Source organism: Pseudonaja textilis, chromosome 2 (genome assembly GCF_049901715.1).
Source record: "Pseudonaja textilis isolate UNSWEBS1 chromosome 2, rPseTex1.2, whole genome shotgun sequence".
NCBI lineage: Eukaryota > Metazoa > Chordata > Lepidosauria > Squamata > Elapidae > Pseudonaja > Pseudonaja textilis.
Window position 1 is genome coordinate 15,928,175 of NC_141991.1, and position 24,112 is coordinate 15,952,286.

Consider the following 24,112-nt stretch of genomic DNA (forward strand, 5'->3'; position numbering starts at 1 on the left):
TAATCAATAGTCTTTCTGGCCAGGTGTGCAACCTAGCTGCTAATTTCTGAAATTCTCTGACATACTCCACAGCAGGCCTCCCATCCTGCTTCAGTGACATTAATGCTTCTTCATATTGATGTATTCTTGACCTATATTCAAATTGAACTTTGAGTGCATCCAAAAACAAACCAACTATCAATTCCTTTGCATGCACACTATGCAACTCTGCAACCCAATTGGCAGCATCACCTGTTAACACTGTAGTTATCAGTTATCTATAATAGACCATTGAGAAGGATGGCTATTTGAATATAATTCTAGGTGGTTCACAATTTGGCTTAAAAATAATGCTAACCTATCAGGGTTCCCATCAAAGGAAGTGTTTATAGGAGAAGGACCACCTAAAACCATTCTTTGGGGCCAATATCCAGATGTGCCTGATGGACCCCAGGAGTGAATTGTTTGTCTATTCCCCATTTGCACAACCTTAAATTTAACCCTGGAACATGGGACTGGTTTAGAGGTTTTACTCCGAGTTCCTCATACTCCTACTAAATCTGCTAATCATTCATCTACTTCCATAGAAAATGCTCCCTCTGACTTCCTCTTACGCATCTCCCTGCTATCTCTGGCACTTGAACTAAATAAAGATATGTCTTCTGTTCTAAATCCCCTCCCTGGACTTTCCCAAATGGTTGGGGGAGTAGAGTCACGAATGCTTAAGTCACCATACTTGACATGGAGCAGTTCCAACGTACTAGCATTTAAACTGGTCGTAGAAGTACTACATTCATCTTCATCAGCAATCCGCCGTTTTCTCCACTTCTCAAATGTCCTGGAGGTCAGCGGCATAAAAGTAGGAGGTATCCCTTGTGAAACCTTTCCCCTCATATTGTCTCTCAACTCCAATCCTGCTTTCCGTTCCTTCCGGATTTTCGGCCTTACTACAGGCTGAGGACCCTTTTCACATCTTGCATCATTTGTTTGTTCACTTTCCAAAGACACCACATTATTGTCCAACTGAATTGAAGGCTGCTCAGGCACCACGACAGCCCCTCCAACAGCAATATCCACATCCACCTCCGAAACATCCTCAAAACCTCCATCAACAGCAGTACCTTCAGCCATAATATCACAGGTAACGAAATATTATAGGATGTAAGAGATCCAACTTTCCTCTCAGCTACTCCTTGGCACAAATGCAGGGAGAAAATAAGACACTCTTCACTTCAGTATTTCATAACACAAAAGCGTATTGTTTAATCCTTCCTCCGCAAGGAGTCCGAGATAATAGCTTAGCAAACCAAATAAAGTTGGATCTAACCCGAGTTTCCTGGGACTTGATATTTATAATGATTTCCTCTCATTACCGTTCATTACCCCTGATTACCCTTATTACCTATGATTACCATTTTTAATGATATTTATTCGTATGAACTCACATGAATCGTGGTTAATACATAGAGTTTCACCTCACAGCATTTTACATAGACCGTGCAAATAATTATGATACAGAGTTTATTCTGATGAAGAGGAATGCCATCCTTCAGGTTGCTGTGGCTTCGATGCAAACGCATGTGTTGCGTAGTTATGACAAATTCTTTCTCTTATGTGATTAATGTTACTATCCATAAATAGCATAAGGTTATTGATGTTTCTTCCACCAATTTAAAACTATATTATTTGTCTTCTAAACTACACTTCTTTAATATTCATTCAGCATACAAAATGAATAAGAAGTGAGTATACAGTCTTGTCTAACTTTTTTTACAGACCTGGAATCACTCTGTTTAATTCTGTAAGATAGAGGGAAGAGCACGGCAGAATATTATTACAGGTGTTCTTCTGGACTTCTATCAACAATTTAACACTTGAGGCTTGGCTTTGAAGCTTGAGGAGAAGAGAGTCATAATAAGAGCCTTGGACAATTAAACAAAGTGCAGTGTGTTTTCTTATCTTCTTTTAGTTGCATTACCCCTCCTTACCAGCTTTACTGTAAACTTTTATTTTAGCAATATTTTTATTTTTGCTTTTTATTTTAAAGGGAAAACCTCAGAATTTTTCTCCTTTTCTTTTTTTCCCCTTTTCCACTGGGATTTTTGCTTTTTCCATCCATGTTCTTGGACTATTTTGGTTTTTTTTTTATTATTGAGATTTTTTAACTGGATTAAGGTGTGAAGAACCTGAAGAAATCTTTCTTTCGTTTTGTTCTTTTTTCCTTATTACTATTGGGCTTTTTCCTTCTTTTTATTTTTATCCTTTATTGTGGATTATTTCATAATTGGATTAGGGTCCAGAAGAACCTGAAGAATTTTTTTTCTTTTTCCTTTTTACCATTGGGCTTTTTACTATTGGGCGTTTCCATTTTGGATTATAATTGGCTACCTTACCAATTGGATTAAAGTTTAAAAGAATTTGAAGGTCTTGAATTATTTAAAATGAGTAGGAAACTCATACCCTCTGGTGTCTCTATCTCTACTTCTGCCTCCCCACCATCTGGAGGACAGCGTTTAATCCAGACAATATTAAAGCAAGATAAAGAACAAGAAAAAGTGACTTTACAGGTGATTATGCAAGAAATCCAAGATCTCAAGATAAAATCAGATACTATTGAACAAAGAATAGAGAACATTGAACAAAGAACAGGGAAGACCAACGAAAAAGTGGGAAATATTCAACAAATGATGGCAAAGTATGATGAGAGATTCCAAAAAATCAAAGAAGAAGGTAAACAAAGAGAGGAGAAGATTGGAAATATTGACAGCAGACTAACAGTGGTTGAACAAGGTAAAAGTGGGATGCTGAAGTGGGAGATGGAGAGGTCAGAATTTTATCTCAGATTTCAAAACATAGAGGAAGAAAAAGGACAAAATTTGGCTGTGATAATGATAGAAATGCTGGATGATGCTTTGGAAATAACAGAGGAAAAGATGATGGATGGAGTAGACAAGGTATACCGAGTTTTCACAAGATATGCGATGAGAAATAATTTACCAAGAGAAGTCCATATCAGATTTACCCCAAAAATCCATCAAAACACAAATATTACAAGCGGCAAGAGAGAAGACGTTGAAATACAAAGACAAAGAGATTGTGTTTTTAAAACAAATACCCAGAAGAGTGAGAGAGATGAGAAGAGAATATCGATTTTTTACCAAAATGCTACTGAAAAAGGAGGTGAATTATAGATGGCTGATTCCAGAAGGACTAATGTTTACATGGCAAGAACAGAGACAAATCAAATCAAGAAAGCAGAACTTTTTTACGCAGAATTTTTCAGAAGGAGAGAGGAAGAGGCAGAAAAAGATATCTCATTAATATAATTTGTTTTAATTATTCATTTATTATAAAATATTAGTATGGCCTCCTATTTAAAGTAACTCTGGGCACTTCTCAAATAATTTCTCAAGAACTTTGCAGCGTATTCCACCTCCTTGTATCAATAATGTAGTCATGTATATAGATGTCATCTTTGTTAGTTCAGGACATTACCAGTGAAGCAATTCCATATCTCCTTTAATCCTATAACTACATTTTACTCCTTGCTCTTTCCTGTTTTGACATTCCAGCCTTCAAAAATAACACTCAATCTTGCTTAAGTATTCAATTTCAAATCAAACTTGACCGTAAAACTCATCTACCTTCTCTTTTGTATCTATGTTTGGGGCATAAGCAGGGGTGGGATTCTCCAGGTTCACACGTATTCACTAGAACCTGTTGTTAACATTCTAAGCACTTTGGAGAACTGGTTGTTAGGAGAAATTACTGGCCTCATCCTGTAAGGAAGGAAGGAAGAAAACATTCTGGTGTTGCTTACAGAAACTGCCTCTCCATTAACCCTTATTACCTTCTTGGCAGGACTAGAGTTCCTATCTCTGGAGCTTCTCTGGAGTTTTTTTCCACTCCTTTGCTGGTACTTTGCTTGTGTGGAGTGACCATTCAAAGTTATAATGGCACTGAAAAAAGTGACGACCATTTTTCACACTTACGACTATTGCAGCATCCCCACAGTCCTGAGAAGCCAGGTGAGGAGATAGATGCCTCGATGTGAGTGATATTGAGTTGGCCACACCCAGCCAGTCACATTACTACCCACCAACTAAGCCATGCCCACAGAACTGGTTGTTAAAAAAATTGAATCCTAACCCTGGGCATGTTATGCCCCTGGTGAAGACTGACTCTGAGGCAGAGGAGGAACAGCCAACAGGGAGTGGGAATGTGGCTCCAGAGGTAGTGGAGGAGGCTGGGGAAGGACAGAGGCCGGCTGAGCAATCAGAGGAGGATCTAGGCCCATCTCCTATCCATCCTACGTCACGCAGGGAGGAGAGGATCATGGAAAAGCGAGGTCTACTCAAGAGGAGATTACCATGATCTTCCTCGTGGCTTGCCGTTGGGAGCTATGTACATAAGTTTTTAACTGTCAGAATTGCTGGAGTCAATTTAGTGTTTACTTTGAAAGAGGTTTATCTTTGCTGGTGTTCTTCCCATGGCCTCTTCTCAGTTATTTTCCTGGAGTTTATGATTAGTTATCTTGGCTTGCTTCAGAACTCTCATCAATGTGGTTTGTTTTGGTTTTGCCTCATTATTTACTTTTGTGACTTTAAACTGTGCCTAAAAAAACAGTGAAGTTTAAGTTGAAGGCATTACCGGAATTTAATGTATGTTTTGGGTTTTGCATTATTTTGAGAGACCATGGGTCATCACAGGGCATAAGCTTGGAGAATCATCACTCATCACAATCCTCATCACAAATAGCCTTGAGCAGAGGGATGGTACAGAGCAAAGAAGCTAGTTTGGGATAGTGGGTGAGAGATCTGGCTCAGGAACACATAGAAAACATAGGGTTTAGGTATGGAAGTGGAAAAAAAGAGGGAAAGAAAAAATGAAAGAATTTTGAAACTAGGATGGTATTAACCATCCCACGCAGTTCATTCAGCAAATAAATATTGCTGGGGCAGTTTCATTTTCCAAGAGTACAATTTACTGAGGTGGCATGGATGCAGAAGTATCAAAACTATTTCTGATAGTTTTATACACAAGTAGCATAATTACACATCCCCTTTTTCCTCAGTTCACCCGCAGTCATTTTTTTTCCTTCATTTTGTTTGGGTAATGGACTCTTTTGTCTAGTAAACTTTCCCAGCATTTGACTTTGAGGTGCTGGCATAGCTGCAGGCTTCGAGGTGATGCTCTTGCATTCCTTTGCATTCCTCTATGAAGAAAGGTTACAGGAATTGGGCCTGGCTAGTCTAGTGAAGAGAAAGACCAGGGGACACATGATAGCAGTGTTCCAATAGTTGAGGGGCTGTCACAGAGAGGAAGGGGTCAAACTATTCTCCAAAGCATCTGTAGGCCAGACAAGGAATAATGGATGGAAAATGAATAAGGAGAAATTTAACCTAGAAATAAGGAGAAGTTTTCTGACAGTGAGAGCAATCAACCAATCAAACAGCTTGCCTCCAGAAGTCATGGGAGCTTCATCACTGGAGACTTTCAAGAAGAGACTGGACTGCCTTTTGTCAGAAATGGTGTAGGGTCTCCTGCTTGGGTGGAGGGTTAGATTAGACGATCTACAAGGTCCCTTCCAACTCTGTTAATCTGTTAATCATAGCAGCAGAATGATGTACAGAAAAAGCTTCTGATGCTCTAGAGCTGACAATTATAAAGAAATAAGATAATGCTATGATGTAACAAAGCATTCTACTACTTTGGGTTTGCTTTATTTATACTTAGCTTCAACCAGTTTGAATATTTAAGGCAATGAAAAAGAAATAAAATGGCAAATAGAAGCTTATTTGCATGATGATTCCTATAGCTGGCTGGATATTTTCCCTTTGCCTTTATCATAAATGTGTTCATTTTGCTGGAAAAGTTCTTTTTGTGTTCTCTCCCTAATTCATAATTTTGAGGGAGGAAAACCAGCTTTGGAGCTTTCTCTGAGGATCATTTTGTGTGACATAAAGAACATTTCTTTCTCTTCTCTCTTTGGGGAAGAAGCCCCACGGATGTCAAGAAGATTCTATTTCTAACAGAGCCATCCAGAGAAGTCTACACCTAGAAGAGTGTGGAATGCTGTTTTTTTTTTTTTGTAACAGAACAAGCAATTATTGATTGAAAACACTTTCTTATACAGCAGTGTATCAAGGAAAAATACTGATACTATCCTATCCTTCTTTGCCATAATTATTCCATTGAAGTTTTAGGCTGTGATTTCTGGGTTTTCTGGGTAGAATTCTCAGATTGAAATCTAGTTGAATGTTTGAAAGTGGCCTAAGGGACAACCTTCAATAAATATCACACTGATATATCTTATGTTGCAGTTTGCCATATGTAAGTTACTGGCATGTTTTGCCCTTCTTCTTTGCCATTCACGAAATCAACCAGAATCCAAGACTCTTACCCAACATCACTCTGAGCTACAACATCTATGAAAATTATTTGAATGAAAGAATAACCCATGAAGCCATGATAGATTTACTCTCCATTGGCCAAAAGACTGTCCCAAACTACAGGTGTGGAAGGAAAAAAAATTGTTTGCTGTTCTGGAAGAGACAGATTCTGAGCTCTTTCATTATGTTGCAGCTATGTTGGGCACCTACAAGATCCTGCAGGTAGGAATATAAACTGAAAATAAGTCCACTTTACAAATTTTCCAGATGTGTCCAGAAGCAGATCTTGGTGGATATCATGAAATAAATCTAGAGGCAGTTGTCAGATATTAAATGCTTAAAAGACTTTTGCCATTTGAAATATTTATTAGTTCATCAAAACATAAAATACAAGTAAAGGGGGAAAAATAGGAAAAAGGATAGGGGAAAACGGGGGAAAGAAAGAAAAGCATTGACTTCCAATTCTTTTTAGCACTGTAAAATAAAAGATACAGGTGAAACTCAAAAAATTAGAATATTGTGCAAAAGTTCATTTATTTCAGTAATGCAACTTAAAAGGTGAACCTAATATATGAGATAGACTCATTACATGCACAGCAAGATAGTTCAAGCCATGCTGTGACATAATTGAGATGATTATGGCTTACAGCTCATGAAAACTCCAAATCCACAATCTCAGAAAATTAGAATATTGTGAAAAGGTTCAATATTCTAAGCTCAAAGTGTCCCACTCTAATCAGCTAGTTAAGCCATAACAACTGCAAAGGGTTCCTAAGCCTTTAAATGGTCTCTCAGTCTGGTTCAGTAGGAATGACAATCATGGGAAAGACTGCTGACCTGACAGTTGTGCAGAAAACCACCATTAGCACCCTCCATTAGGAGGGAAAGCCTCAAAAGGCAATTGCAAAAGAAGTTGGATGTTCCCAAAGTGCTGCATCAAAGCACATTAATAGAAAGTTATGTGGAAGGGAAAGGTGTGGAAGAAAAAGGTGCACAAGCACCAGGGATGACCGCAACCTGGAGAGGATTGTCAAGAAAAGGCCATTCAAAAGTGTTGGGGACTTTCATAAGGAGTGGACTGAGGCTGGAGTCAGTGCATCAAGAGCCACCACACACAGACAGATCCTGGACATGGGCTTCAAATGTGATATTCCTCTTGTCAAGCCACTCCTGAACAACAAACACCATCACAAGTGTCTCACCTGGGCTAAAGAAAAACAGAACTGGTCTGTTGCTGAGTGGTCCAACGTCCTCTTTTCTGATGAGAGCAACTTTTGCATCTCATTTGGAAACCAAGGACCCAGAGTCTGGAGAAGAATGGAGAGGCACACGCTGCAAGATGCTTGAAGTCCAGTGTGAAGTTTCCACAGTCTGTGTTGATTTGGGGAGCGATGTCATCTGCTGGTGTTGGTCCGCTGTGCTTCATTAAGTCCAGGGTCAATGCAGTTGTCTACCAGGAGATTTTGGAGCACTTCATGCTTCCTTCTGCAGACAAGCTTTATGGGGATGCTGACTTCATTTTCCAGCAGGACATGGCACTTACCCACACTGCCAAAAGCACCAAAACCTGGTTCAATGATCATGGGATTACTGTGCTTGATTGGACAGAAAACTCACCTGGCCTGAACCCCATAGAGAATGTATGGGGCATTGCCAAGAGAAAGATGAGAGACATGAGACCGAACAATGCAGAAGAGCTGAAGGCTGTTATTGAAGCATCCTGGTCTTCCATAACACCTCAGCAGTGCCACAGGCTGATAGCTTCCATGCCACGCTGCATTGAGGCAGTAATTGCTGCATACGGGGCCCAAACTAAGTACTGAGTACATATGCATGCTTATACTTTTCAGAGGTCCAATATTGTTCAATGTACAATCCTTGTTTTATTGATTGCATGTATATATTCTAATTTTCTGAGATTGTGGATTTGGGGTTTTCATGAGCTGTAAGCCATAATCATTACAATTATAAATCACAGCTCAAACTATTGTGCTTTGCATGTAATGAGTCTATCTCATATATTAGTTTCACCTTTTAAGTTGCATTACTAAAATAAATGAACTTTTGCACGATATTCTAATTTTTTGAGTTTCACCTGTACAGCCTTAACTTTTTTGCTTTTACATGGTAATATATACTAGTCATTTTTTATTACAACAAACATATCTAATCAGCAAAACCCAATGTTTAATTTTTTTCCACCTCAAGCACAAAGTCCAGGAATGGTTTCCAAGTGGAAACAAAGTTAGCTGTATTTTTTCTTTATTTAAAGCAGTCAGTTTAGCTATCTCAGTTAGTTTCATCAAAAAGATTAAAAGACTTGTAAGAATTTTTTTTCACAATGTTTTCACATTTTTCTTTTCATCTGCTTGGCACTTATGTATGATGTGGTTTTAAAACAAAACCAAAATAAACTGAAAGAGGATGTAAAGAAAGGGAGACGCTTGCAAGAGAGCGAAAAGAATGACATCACAGAGTGCTCCAGAAGTAAAGGAAATGTGAAATTTGAAAAAGAATGTTTGATAGAATGATGAAGTGAAAAAGGGCAAGAATGAAAAAATACAGATAAGAGAATGATCATTACAAAAAGTGATAATAGATGTGCATTTGGTACATAGTCATAAAGAAAGAATGAATTGGAATCAAATTGCAAAAGAAATATTGAAGAAAGGATGAAGGAAGGGTTGGAAGCAGAGGTTGTATTCAGCAGGTTCTGACCAGTTCTGGAGAACCGGTAGTGGAACATTTGAGTAGTTTGGAGAACCAGCAAAAACCACCTCTGACTGGCCCACCCCAATCTATTATCTGCCTCTCAAGTCCCAACTGATTGGCTGGGTCTTCTTTTGGTGCCCTGCACAAGAGAACAGAGATGGAAAGCAGGTTAGTGGGGTGGGGTGGGAATGGGGATTTTTCAGTATCCTTCCCCTGCCATGCCCACCAAGCCACACCCACCAAGCCATGCCACGCCCACATAACCAGTAGTAAAAAATTTTGAATCCCACCACTGGTTGAAAGGAATGGGAAGACCAAGATAATTTAACCTTGGTTGAATGAGTTGATAACACATGGAAAAGAAATATAGTAAGTGAAAAATTTAAAGAACAAAATACGAGGTGTGAAGAGGTTTATGAACATGTGGAAAGAAGGATGATTTCTAAGGGTACAAAATAGGGATAGATGTAATGAGTGGAATTGGTGTGACCTACATTTTATTAGGTTTCCTTTTTTAATATAGTTTCTTCAGGTTTAAAAAAAATCTTACAAATTATTATTCTGTTTCATTGCTTTGCATAATGAACTTATCCAGAAAAAGAATAGTGCATGTGTGTAATAATGCATGTATTTATATAAATATAAAACCAATGCCCTCCCTTCTTGATACTGAATTGGATTTGGTCTTAAAATAGCAATAGTAATAGCACTTAGGCTTATATACCACTTCACAGTGCTTTACAGCCCTCTCTAAGTGGTTTACAGGATCAGCAAATTGCCCCCCAACAATCTGGCTCCTCATTTTACCCACCTCGTAAGAATGGAAGGCTGAGTCAACCTTGAGCCTGGTGAGATTCGAACTGCCAAATTACAGGCAGCCAGCAGTCAGCAGAAGTAGCCTGCAGTACTGTACTCTGGTAACCCTGCGCCACTGCAGCTTTTAATAACATAAATGCTCTCCATCCTTGATGGCTGACAAATATAATGGCACAAAATTTGCCTGCCTGGTTTTCCTTTCCAGTAACTACAACCACTTGACTTCCCTCCAGGACAATGGCTCACAGTGTCTTTCATGTGATTCCAACCCATCTACAAGGAGCTGAAGGTGTAATAGAGGGCGGGGGGGGAGGAAGAAATGCAACTATAAGGCAGGCAGAAGGAAGGAAGGAAGAAAGGAAGGAAGATCAACTAACTTTTCTATTTCATCTTAGATCAACTATGGAATCATCAGTCATGCTTCTGAGAATAAGTATCATTTTCCTTTCTCTTACTGGTTGGGTCCAAGACAAGAACCTCCTCACTTGGTCATTGTCGAGCTATTCCTCCATTTCCAATGGACCTGGATCTGCCTCCTTGCACCAGACAATGAAAATGGGGAAAAGTTCAGAAAGACATTTGTGCCTGCAGCCCTCAAGAAAGGAGTTTGCGTTGCCTTCTCAGAAAGCATCCCGGTGCTCAATTTTGATTGGGAAAAAGACCTGCTGTTATACTTGAGAAAGAGTAAAGTAAATGCAATTGTTTCTCAACTGGACTTGAGCACTGTAATGACACTGGCATTAATAATCAAAATCATGGACAGGAGAGAAAAATTAGCCATTGGGAAAGTGTGGGTTGTAACAGCCTTGTCAAATCTAAGTGCGAGATGGCTATACAGGATCGTTGATCTCCAGCACAAACATGCTTTTTTATCATTTGTAATCAAGACACAGACAGGAACCTCCTATGATCGTGCTGTTTCTGACTTCATTGCTTTTGAGATGTTTGCACGGTCAGTGTTTTAGTGTTCCTATTCAAGCTCTGGGCTGTCGAGGAAGGTTTGGGAAAGATGCACAGAAAAAGAGAACCAGGGAATCCTATCCCCAGATGTAGTTGCAAAAATCTTGTCTGAGGATGCCTACAGTATTCGCAATGCAATTCAAGTGGTGTCTTGGACTCTCAGTGCTGCCTATACCTCTCAACTGGGCCAGAAGAGAAGGCAGGTTGGAGCCCACCCAGCACCCCAGCCATGGCAGGTAGGATTTTACCTTCCTTCAAATGCCACTGATGGCCCTCCTTCAATTCTTCAGTTCTCCACTGGTGGAGAGCTGGAAAAATGGGAAGAAGTATCTCAAACGAGACTTTCCCATCTCTAGTGTTTGTTCTGCAAGGTTTTAAGGAGAAGGAGCGATTTGTTGCTTTCCAAAGGGAACCGTTGTATGAGTCGATTGTGTAGGTTGGGTGTAGTAACAGCAAAGAGGGATGCCTCTATGTAAAGGAAGTTTTGTTATTCATTTGAGATTAAATCAGGACCAGGATGACACAGCAATCCTCAAATTGTTTCTTTGACCACTTAACCTCATTTTTTCTAGTGTGCAACCCAGAGACTTAATTATATCTTTGTGTTTTGGAGTAAGTTTTTCCCTCCATAGAAAGTTCCTGCCAAAGCAAGATGTAACAAAACCAGTACATCTTTCCAGCCTTTTGAGGGGCTACAGCATCAGGTAAAGCAGGGGTGTCAAACTTACATCATCACATTGTTGTCATGTGATGTATTATGACATTCCCCCCCCCTTCGCTAAATCAGGGGTGGGCATGGCCAGCGTGTGATGCATCCAGCCAATGGGTCATGACTTTGAAACCCCTGAGGTAAGAACTGTGGGAATATGCAGTAGTTCCAGGGACATATAGTACCCATCATCAACTTTTTAAGACCACATCCCAAATTCCTTCTCTTTCTCTCTCCCTCTCCCTCTTCCCCCTTCCCCCTCTCCCTCTCCCTCCCTTCTTCTTCCCTCTTCCCTTCTTCTCTCTTTCCATAACCAAATATTTGAATATTTAATTATATAAGCTCAATCACTTATCCCTATCCACTTGCCTTTAAAAAAATTTTTTATACATTTTCTGTAGCTATCCATCTCAGCCAAGGGACCCTGGGTGACTTACAATTCTAAAATTATAAAACAGTTAAAACAATTATAAAGGAGCCATGGTGATGCAGTGCTTAGATTGCAGTATTACAGGCAAACTGACCATAGCCCAAAGTTCGATCTTGACTGGCTCAAGTTGACTCAGACTTCCATCTTTCCGAGGTTGATAAAATGAGGATCCAGATTGTTGGGGGGCAAAATGGCAATATTGTAAACCGCTCAGAGAATTCTGTAAAGTACTATGGAGAAGTATATAAGTCTAAGTGCTATTGTTATTGCTAAACAATAAAACAATATCAACAACCAAACATAAATGCGTATAACAGCCAAGATAGTTAATCAATTAACTAAAGGCAAAAAATGCATCCCTTAGCACAGGATGTTGTCCCCAATTTGGATCTGAGCCCAATTTGGGTCTGCACCCATGAGGTGCAGGTTTTCTGATTGCTTTTTATTGGAGTACTCCAAGGAAAAGGGCTCCTGGTCAAAATGCCAAGAGCCAAGAACAAAGGATTGAGTAAGTTTTATACATTTTCACTAAAGGAGAAGGTGGGACAAAGTGAGATAATAAGAAGTATCATCTAATAAACATTTTAGTAATAATTCTAAAGTTTGTTCTATTGGTCTCCAGCTGTCCCTATTCTCAAATCTTGGCTAATGTATGCCCTGGGAGTTAGCTAATACACATTTGATTTGCTGCAGGCCATCTCTTAAAAGTAAGTAATCCTTACTTTTAGCTGCGGTCTGCAAGTTGTCTAACTCGTGTTACTTTTATCAGATTTCTAATTAGCCAGGATTGTTACAAGATTTACACTTGCATATTTCCTGTGGATAAGAATTCTTTGTTCTTGCCAGACAGACTCCACAATTACATGCTTCCTGATTTACTTTGAAGTATGTGTATGACCTTGCTTTATTTTAGCAGACAGCCCATCAGGGATGTCAAACTGGATTTCTTTGAGGGCCAGATCAGCATTGTAGTTCTCCTCTGCAGGCCGGCCAGGATGGATGCCTCTTGCAATACCCTGCCGACCAAAACAATAGAATGATCATTTGCTATTTACTTTGCTATTTCCAGGCTGGTCCTGCCGGCCAGATTTAAGGCCTTGAGTTTGACACCCCTGCCTTAGCCCATTCTAAGCCAAGGCCTGGATACAGAGCCAGGTTTTTAAAGCCTTATGAAAGTCTTGTACTTAGAATGTGCTAAGGGCTGCATGGATGTTGACCTATGAAAGGTCAAGAGAATGGGAGCTATTATAATCTGTGAGGGAAGAACATTCCATAATTCAAAGGCTACAGAAGACAAGGCCCATCTTGTAGTTCCTGCCAGTCAACACTCTTCAGCTTATGGGCTCTTGCAGCATCCTAAATCTGATGGTCAGCAACTTTTGGAAAAAGACAGTCCACAGTAACCCATACCAAGCCATGTAGGTCTTTAAAGGTGCACCCAGCACCTTGCTTTGACCCAGGAACATGCTGGTAGTCAGTGCAAGTGGTTGCAACTTTAAGAAAGAAAATCTTTCTCCAATGACTTCACTGAGCAGGAATGGAGTGGATTTGGATTCAAGGCTATTCTCATCATTTCAGGACTCTGCCCATCAACTCAAGGAAATGCGTAAAATGAATAGATTAGGCTTAAAGTGTGAGATTGGCCTAGCACAAGATTAGCAATGGTTTCAAGTAGCAGGAACAAACTGCACGATTTCCATTTCACTGATTTCACATGATGTGAGACAGAGATAGTGAAAGTTGGAGTTTTGAATAAATTAAGGTATAGTCTCAGAAATGATGAAGTCCTTAGTTCATACAAAAAATGTTTGTATTTTCATATTTACTCTCTAGAAGTTCAGGTTCTCATGGACACTAAACTTATAAGTGACAAAAGGTGATCCATTCAAGTATTTCACAAGGCATATCTAGGCAAGATCTAGCTTTTCTTAGGGAAGAAAGGAGATATTTCCCTGAGTTGCTTTCCAGACAGAAGCACCGAGCTGAAGAAAATGAGATTTTCAGACCATCCCAAAGGTGCTTTTTCAAGAGGCAACTGGACTTCCTTGTTTTTCTTTGAAGATGTTTTGGTTCCCATCCCAGAAGCTTCTTCAGCTCTGACTGGATAGTGAAGAAGCTTCTTGGATGAGAAGTGAAATGTCTTCAAAGAAAAATAAGGAGGTCTGTGTTGCCTCTTGAAAAAGCACCTTTGGGATAACCATGACTTGGATGACTGAGAATCTCCATAAATATATTCAGACAATCCCAATTCATAATAATACAGGTGGTTATCAACTTACGACCAGATCTAAGCCCAACATTTCAGTTACTAAGCAAGACAGTTAAATGAGTTATGCCCCATTTTTTTTACTTTTTACCACAGTCATTAAGTGGATCACTGTGGTTGTTAAGTGAATCTGGCTTCCTCCATTGACTTTGCTTGCCAAAAGCAAGCTGGGAAGGTTACAAGTGGTCATCACATGACCCCAGGACAGTGCAACGGTCATAAATTCATGCCAGTTGCCAAGAGCCCAAATGTTGACCATGTGTGACCATTGGGATGCTGCAATGGTCATAAGTGTGAATACCAGTCATATGTCAGTTTTTCATTACCTTTGTACCTTTGAATGGACACTAAATTAATGATTGTAAGTCAAGGATTACCTGTAGTTAATAGAGAGGAACCCACCCCACTTTACATCGAGGGGGACTGTGTGGAGAGAGTTTCCTCCTATAAATTCCTGGGAGTCTACCTCAGTGAAGATCTCACCTTGAAAACCAACATAACCCAGGTGGCCAGAAAGGCCCAACAGAGACTCCATTTCCTTAGGATCTTGTGTGAAAGAATAAAGTGGAACAATGACTGATGACCTCCTTTTACCAGTCCACAATAGAAAGCGTCCTCACATATTGCATTATGGTGTGGTATGCTTGGCTTGGCAGCCACGGGTAGAAAGACATTATAGAGGGTGGTGAGCACAGCACAAAACATCATGGGCTGTTCCCTGATACCACTAGATGACATCTCGCTGCCTTAGAAGAGTGAGGAAAATTCTCAGGGACGACTCACATCCCAGTCAGCACTTCTTCACTCTCCTACCATCGGGCAGGAAATATAGAAGCATAGCCAGCTGCACCAACAGGCTGAAGAACTGTTACTACCCATGGGCTGTCAGACTCCTGAATGGAAAATAACTTCATGTCAACATAGTCTGATAGACTTGTGGGGCTGGCACATTGTGCAACAAGGTCACATAGAGTAATAAGATTGGGACTGGGTTGGGGACTTCTGTCCTCACTGTGAGGTGTGTTGGGGGGGAGTGCAGGAAGGGAGGCTCAGCCAATCTCATTGTGCACATGTTGTATTCTGACAATAAAGGTAATAATAATAGTTGTGAAAACAGTAGATCAAGGCTCAGATTGGAATGTGTAAGTTACAGGTCTGGTTTCCTGTGTCATTACAGCTTCATCCGTTCCTGAAAAACTTCCAGGTTTCCAATTTTAGTGCAGATGGAGGCTATTTGGAGAAGGATGAAGATCCTGCTGCTGGATTTGATATCATTCAGTGGGCTCTGTTTCCCAACAAATCTACTTCTGAGGTGAAAGTTGGAAGTGTAGAAAATGAGGCCTCCTCAGAAGTCAAGGTCTCCGTTGATCAAAGTGCCATTCTGTGGCCAATATCATTTAATAAGGTACTTGATACTGTTTGGTTTGGTTTTTATTATTTAGATGTACATCTTGTGCACATCTGCTTAAAAAATAAATCCCACTGAATTCAATGGGGCTTAGCTGTCCTTAATGCATTTTAAAGTTTCATTCATGCACTAGACGTTGCGTAGAATTATATGTTCTTAGATACTGTGAAGAACACCAGCTGTGAAATCTATGTAAGCTAAGACAGGAAGCACAATAAAGCTGTGAAGGGTGGCCTCTTACTACACCAAACACACAGAAAGGTATTCATAATGGTCTAGTTTAGGAACACTATAGAGGCATTTTTGCGTTGTCAGTTATTTATTAAGCAAGCCAAACATTTCTACATTAGGATTAGATTTATTCTCAGAGATTTGGATTTCAGAACTATTTGGTATATTAAAGGAAGACACGAGAGGGAGAGGGAGAGAGATAGGAGGGAGAGGGAGAGACACGAGGGAGAGAGAAGGGGTAGAGAGGAGGGAGAGAGGAGGGAGAAAGAGAGAAGGAAGGAGGGAGGGAGGGAGAGAAGGAAGGAGAGTGGGATAGACAGGGAGAGGAGAGAGAGGAGGGAGAGAGAGGAGGAAGAGAGAGAGAGAGAGAAGGAAGCAGAGAGGGAGAGAGAGAAAGAAGGAGAGAGGGAAAGGAGAGAGAGAGGAGAGGGAGAGAGAGAGATATTTTTAAATGAGAGCCAGTTTGGTGTAAGCTAATAAGTGGAAGAATTCCAGCCCTATTTGGGCACAAAGCCAGTTTAATAACCTTGGATCAGTTGATCTCTCTCACTCCTAGAAAAGAGGGAAGAGCAAACTACTTCCAAAATCTAATCAAGAAAACTTCAGGGATTTTTTTTCCAGGCTGACTTTGAGAATTGAACATAGTTTGGTGAAACTTGATGAACTGTCATTCTCTTTTGAATTTTAAGAGGACTATTGGGAAAAAATCCTGCTGGAGTGGAACTCCTTCTGAAGATCTTTCAGAAAAGGAATATGATGTTGAAAATGAGTTTCTGGGAAAAAAAATATTCACATTAAACTTAGAAATAAGCTTTGAAGTATATTCTTGAGTTTTATGACAGGGCATAACTGGCATATAGGGTCAAGAGGTTTGGCAAGTATAGATTCTTTACCACTTTTGGATTAAGAAGAAGTCAAGAATGAGCTGGAATAGTTTCTCCTCTGCTCCACCCCAAATCCTGCTGCCAGAAAGGATCCTCGGATCCCAAGGGGTAAACTCATCAGTGATTAGGCTCAATGATTTTATTGTGAGTTCAGTTTAAGCCAGGGTGAGAACCCACTCTGTGATTCAGATTACATATTAACTGAGTTGGAAGGGAACTTGTAGGTCATCTTGTCCAATCCCCCCACCTAGGATTGTCTCAATTTCATTGAGGGCTGCATTAGGGTTGTGTTTGACCTTGTGGGGGGGACACCTGGCCAGGGTGGGCTTGACCAGCTGATGTCACTCATGTCAGGGGCACCTGTGGTAGCCTGAACAATCTGCCAGTGAAAATGAGCAACCCTCTCCCAGTAAAAACATGGCCCTCCCAAACTACATTTTCACTGAAAGAGGTACTGCAGGCTGGTCCTGTGCTGTTTCCAAGGTGGCCCTGTGGGCCAGATCTAAGCACTCCACAGGCCAGATCCAGCCCCTGGGCCTTGAGTTTGACACCCCTGCCCTAAACCATTTCTGACAAACAGCAGTCCAACCTCTTCTTGAAAGTCTCAAGTGATGAAGCTCTCACAACTTCCGAAGGCAACTTCTGTTCCATTGGTTGATTGATCTCACTTTTCATTGCCATTCATAAAAATAACCCTCTAATTCACTCTTCACTTTTACATTTAGAAGTTCCCTTTGTCTAGATGTACTGAAAGTTGTCACCCAGGATACACCAAGCTCACCAGAGAGGGAGCACCAATCTGCTGCTATGACTGTTCTCGTTGTGTAGAAGGAACAATTTCCATGCAAGAAGGTAGGTGGCTTTGGAGCAAACCATAAAACTATTCTACAGGATTCCTGAAGTTGTCTAGAACCTTCAATATGGAGGTTATGTGTGCCTTCGCTGGTGGGGCAAATATTTTTAGCCATAGATCATGATTTTCTTTTAACTGACAAGCTTAGGGATACAGTTCAAAAAGAATGTTCAGCAAGGTCAAAAGTAAAGTTTCAACTTCAATCCAATTAAAAATAATGAATACAAATATTTCCCTTTGCATTTGATAACTTCCTTCTTATGCCAGGTTAAAATGAGTTTGGTTATTAATTTAGAAGCAGTCCAAAAGAGAGGCTCATAAACCAGAGACAGGGACTTTCCAATAGTGGCAAATTATCTATAGATTGGGTGTAGGATGAGGGTAAAGGTTCATTCTCCGAGCTCATGGGTTGTTTTCCAAATGTTTCATTACCAAGCTAGGTAACATCTTCAGGTAACAGGGAGTTTCATTGGGAAGACCAAGGCTTTACTTTGGGTGAACTTTCAAACATGCAGACTGGAGAGCTTTTGTCTCACTGATCAAATTGAGTTCTCTATGTCCTTCAGAGAGATCCTTCAGAACCTGCAGGAGTTCCAAATTAGCAACACTTTTCAAGTAATTAAAAGTAATATCTTTTTACAGTCTATTGTAATTGCAACAATCTGGGATTATTGTTTACATGATCCCAAAAAAGGTAGTTAGCCCGGTGCCTTGATAATTATACTATGTTGGCTCTCAATGTTATCAATCAAGAAGCACAAAAGGTGGTGAATGAAAAACACCGTAACAGTAAATATTGACCCTCACCAGACTACTATCTACTCTGCTTGGCAGAGACCTATCAAAATATCATTGAAAGACTGTTCTGATAATTCCTTTTGAACTGTTTGTGGATGATGCTGGAATTTCCTGTATGCAAAACATGTTCTATGACACCAGCCTTGCAAGGATCCCTGATAGATCAGATCAAAATCTCCTCTGGGCAAACATACTGCTTTCCATAATGGACAGCTGGTTACTTCAGCTAAGATTAAAAAAACAATGATCAATTTTTTTCCTGGCATATCAATTGCACCACTCTGCATTTGAATCTGGAATTTCTATAGAATCTGCTCACTATCTGCTCACTGCTCTTTGGTTTATTATACAGCAACATTTGATTCTATTCAAGCACAATTAAATGTTGCTTGCATCTATTCCCTTTACAATGTTCTCCTTCCAAAATAGGTTTATGTAATATGGGTGAGACTGTCGAATTTATACGTGCAGACAATTAGGAGTATAAAGTATCTGCTAATTAATCAAAACATTGCTTCTGTTTTTCAGATGCTGCTCATTTGCAAAAGGTGTCCAGATGATCAGCACTCCAATAAGAAGCGAGACCAGTGTGATCCCAAAGTTATAAGTTTCTTGTCCTATGAAGAAACCTTAGGTTTAATCTTGTCTATTTCTGCCTTTATTTTGTCTCTAGCCACTGGCTTTGTTCTATACATTTTTATTAAATACCGAGAAACTCCTATAGTCAAAGCCAACAACCGGGATCTCACCTATATTCTTCTGGTCTTTCTCCTCCTTTCCTTCTTGGCCTCCTTCCTGTTCATTGGTCATCCCCCAAAAATAACCTGCCTTCTTCGGCAAACCACTTTTAGTATTGTTTTCTCAGTTGCTTTATCTTCCTTGTTGGCCAAGACTATAATGGTGGTGGCAGCATTTTTAGCTGCAAAGCCAGGCAGCAGGATGAGGAAATGGCTGGGGAAGCATCTGGCCAACTCAATTGTCTTCTTCTGCTCAGGGATTCAGATAGGAATTCATATGGCTTGGACTTGCTCCCCCATTCCCAGATGTTGACATGCATTCTCAAGCAGGACAGATCCTGTTACAATGTCATGAAGGCTCAGTTGCCATGCTCTACTCTGCCCTTGGGTATATGGGATTTCTGGCTGTTGTCTGCTTCTTGGTGGCTTTCCTGGCCCGCAAGCTGCCAGAGACTTTCAACGAAGCTAAACTGATTACCTCCAGCATGCTGATTTTTTGCAGTGTTTGGATCTCCTTTGTCCCCACCTACCTGAGCACAAAAGGGAAATACATGGTGGCTGTGCAGATCTTCTCCAGCCTGACCTCCAGCCTGGGTTTACTGGGCTGCATCTTTGTCCCCAAATGTTACATCATTGTCCTGAAACCTCACATGAACATGAAGGAGCATCTCATGATGAAAAAAAAATGAGGAAGGCTGAATTTGATACTTCTTTTTTATGGAGTGTGCATAATTCAAAACATATCTTTAAAATAACTTTATTATAGCCATTAGTTACTTCACCTTTTTGATGATAATAAAGAATTAAAGATGCCCTGTCCAGGTGTGAATCTTTTTTAAGAAAACATAGAAAGTCCAGAATTGAATTCATGTTTTTAAAGGATTGGAATGAGTGAGCAACCAAGTCTCCTACTTCTTCTTTCCATGTCCACTGCAATGTATTCTCCACTTTTTCCTTGATGCTGCTCTTGTTGCCAAACTTCAATTTTCCCACATCTCTCCCATTCTTCTTCTTTCATGTCAGAACACCAAAGTAGTACCCATTTATCTACTCAGGATTATCTCGCAGGAGCTGGAGTGTGTGACAGCAGCTCACCCTGATCTGCAGCAACAACAGGTCTCGAACATGAGCCTGCTGGTTGTCAGCCCAGCATTCTAACCTTGTGAACCACCATGCTTCTCTATCTCTTTCATGAGCCATTAGATTTCTCAACATTCTCCACATCTGCCTCCCTATCAATTTTCCTACCACCATCCCTATTCACAACCCTATTCATATGTTTCTTCTCCTTTTCTGTCCCTCCAACTTCCCAATTGCTTCACAGTTTCATAACCCAGAATCAAGGTTTCCATTGTTGTTATTGTTCATATGGTTATTTTTGTTATAGAGGATAAGGAAGGATATGGATATGGATTTTTTAAAAAAGTGCAATATAAATAATGGTGATATGTGGTGAATAATGTACATGACTGTTTTTGAGGTTTGTGTCTGTATAAATGTGTTTCGGTAGAATATGAAGATATTGGATCAAGGAGACCCATATACAAGTTCCTGTACATCTAATAGTTTGCTAATTATATTAGGCTACCTACCACATGGAATATGTTGTTCATGTGTCCCTAATAGTTACAAGGCTAGAGGCAAAAGCTATCAATAGTTCATAATTAAAATGGTACCTTCTTTTTTCTTCTTGGATGCCCTTGTAGTCAAAGAAGTTACTTCACAGAAATTCAGAGTCTGGAAGGGCCATGTAGATATTATCAGTGGTGGCATTCAACCAGTTCGCACCAGTTTGGGCAAACTAGTAGTGACGATTTGGCGTCAGTCACCAAACTGGTAGTGACTTCTGGCTGGCCACACCCCTGACCCAGTTGCCAGGTCACTGCTCACTCGTTTGCCCTGCCAACCCAAATCCAATGCTTGCTCACCCCTGCCCAATACTCGCCCAGCCCAGTCATTCCTCATCTCCTATGTGGCACACTGGGTCTGCATGGCATGCCATTAACCTGCCTTCCCACATGGTGCCTGTGTCCCAGCTGAGCAGCCCTGATCTGCCTGCTCACAGGTAAGCCTGCAAGTCATGCTAGCTCCCCCCACCATTCCATTCCCGCATCTTTCCAGCTCCCCCCAACTGTTCTCAAATCTTCCTGCCTGCCCCCACCATTCCCAGATCTTCCCACCAACACTCCACCATTCCTGGATCTTCCCAGGCTCCCCCACCATTCCCAGATCTTCCTGGGGCCCCCACCACCCCCAGAGCTTGCTGAGGGCTGCCTTCACCATCCCCAGACTCTTACCAGTAGTAAAAAAAATTTGAATCCCACCACTGGACATTATAGAGCTGAACAAATGTAATTGCATAGTGCAGATGCCCAAATCCACATCCCAGATGGTTGCTTGGCATCCAATGATCTAATGAAAAGAAGCCCATCATCCTTCAAAGTTCTTGAGTTTTATCTCTTTTTCTCTCTCTGTGTGTGTACATACAAACACAGAGAAAGAGAGATTTTGCATAATCCAATCTGGGTCAATCACCAGGATCAGAGTTTTAGTCTTCTGAACTTTGGGACTCATGCTGCAGCTCTTCCTATTGTAATATTCTTTCACAAGAATGTGTAACACATTGTGATGAGAGAGAAGTTCCTTGACGATAGACTCCAGCACAAGTCCAAAAACTTGGAAGACTAAAACTTTGATCTCAATGACTGATTTAGATTGGATCTAGGTCATAAGCACATTTTGTGGGTCTGTTGTAACTTCAGACAGTCATTAAGTGACTGGTCTTAAGTCAAAGTCTACCTGTAGATCTCTTATTTTAACCTTCATCAAATAAACCAGCTTTATATTCCTTCCTTTTGTTTATGGCAATCTTAATTTTTAATTCATTCAAATATTATTTAGGATTTTATCACTTCTTTGTACCAACATCAAAGTTTTCACTGAAGCCAGAAGTGGCAACAGCAATTGCTCCAATATAGCATAGATCTTATAGAGAATATTGATCAAAGAAAATTTGAGCATGCATACATATTAGCAGAAGATCTCAAATAGGGAAAAACTTATTTTCTATCACATGAGGAAACAAGATAGTTGCTTCAACTTTGGGAAATATGACATCCTTCAGGTGATTTAGAAAATAGCTTGCACCCCCTTCCTCTCTGTGGCAGCCCCCTCAAGTATTGGAAGATTGTTATCCTGTCTCTCTTGGTCCTTCTCTTCACTAGACCAACCATGCCCAGTTCCTGTAACTTTAGTTCCTTTAGTCTTCAGTCCCCTAATCATCCTGGTTGCTCTTCTCTGTACTTTTTCTAGAGTCTCAACATCTTTTTTACAGTGTGGTGACCAGAGGTGATATTCAAATTTTTAAACAACCGGTTCTGTGGGTGTGGCTAAGTTGGTGAAAAAAAAAAAAAAAAAAAAAAATCAAAAATCACCAATACCCCCACCATCAACCCCCCCCAAAAAAAAACACCCAAAAAAACCAAAAACAACCAAAAAAAAAACCCCAAAAAAACAAACCCCCAAACCCCCACCCCCAAAAACCCAAAACCCCCCCAAAAACAAAAAAAAAACCAAACCCCAACTTCCCCCCCTCCTTTCCCCCCCACAGGATTGTAGGTCTGGCTAAGTTGGTGGGCAAATTTCTTCCAACCCACCACAACCCAAACCAAAGCCCCCCCCCCCCCCCCCCCCGCCAAGGTAACAACTGGTTCTCCGAACTGCTTAGAATGTTAACAACCTGTTCTAGCGAATAGGTGCGAACTGGTAGAATCCCACCCCTGGTGGTGACCAAAACTGGATGCAGTACTCTAGGTGTGGTCTTTCTAAGGCTTTATAGAGTAGTATTAGTACCTCACTTGATCTTGATTGTACCCTCTGTAAATGCAATTTAGGATTGCATTGGCTTTTTTGGCTGCTGCTGCATACTGCACACTCTTCCTTAGAGCCAGGTCACCCAGCTGGCTTTCTGCCTATGGCAGGACTAGAATCCACAATCTTTTGGTGTCCAACCTGGTGTTTTAATTAATTCAACAAACTGACCTACCCTGGAACTACCAACATGTATAATAATAACTAAATAATAAGAACCAAAAAGAAGCAGCAACACCTACCCGACCGAATGATACTAGCCGCATGATGGCAGTTTGATTGATGGAGAGCTTGATTTCTGAGGAGGCCTCTTTTTTATACTGCCAACTTTCACCTGAGTAGATATATTGGCCAATACTGCCCAGTGCACAATATCAAAATCAGCAGCAGGATCTCCCTTTTCATCCAAATAAAGACCATTCGTGGAAAGATTGTAAAGTTGGACAGAAAGGAAAAGAATGAAACTACAAAGGCAAAGGGAATTATGCTGCATCTTATACATTCTCACCTGATCCTGAATTCAGTGTTTCTATGACTATTGAATGGACTATTAAATGTTTCTATGACTATCGAATGGATTTATAAAAGCCATGGTGGCCCAGTGGTTAGAATGTAGTATCGCAGGCTAACTCTGCCCACAGCCTGTAGTTCAATCCTGAGGGGGCTCAACAGTGACTCAGTCTTCTATCCTTCCAAGATTGGTAAAATGAAGACCCATATTTTGGGGACAACATGCTGACTGTGTAACCCATTCAGAGAGTGTGGTAAAGCACTATGGAACAATATATAAGTCTAAGTGCTATTGTTATTTGATGTTGGTTTGAACAACTGGCTTTCTTTGGCTTTGGGCCTCTATTTGCAAAGAGATTTAAAAATTCAAATTTCAGTCAGTTTCTCCTGTCAGTTCCCTAGTGAATCACCCTTTTAACCCACTAGATTGAAGATGAACAATTCAGTGTCTATGAGAACCATTTGATTGCCAGATTAACAAAAAATTAAAACACAAAAATAAATATAATATTGCAGAATACAGGAATAAAATGAATTAATCTAGGGATTAGTTGTTT

General features: G+C 40.4%; 1 pseudogene across 1 annotated transcript; it reads left to right on the plus strand.

Annotated features, from left to right (window-relative positions):
- The first annotated feature begins 1,710 nt into the window (after window positions 1-1,710).
- Window positions 1,711-19,942, plus strand: LOC113452304 (vomeronasal type-2 receptor 26-like; annotated as a pseudogene). The gene is made up of 7 exons (XR_015741529.1): window positions 1,711-1,721; window positions 6,303-6,593; window positions 10,295-11,095; window positions 15,442-15,669; window positions 17,513-17,639; window positions 17,752-17,825; window positions 18,967-19,942. The product of XR_015741529.1 is annotated as a vomeronasal type-2 receptor 26-like (transcript).
- The last annotated feature ends 4,170 nt before the right edge of the window (window positions 19,943-24,112 follow it).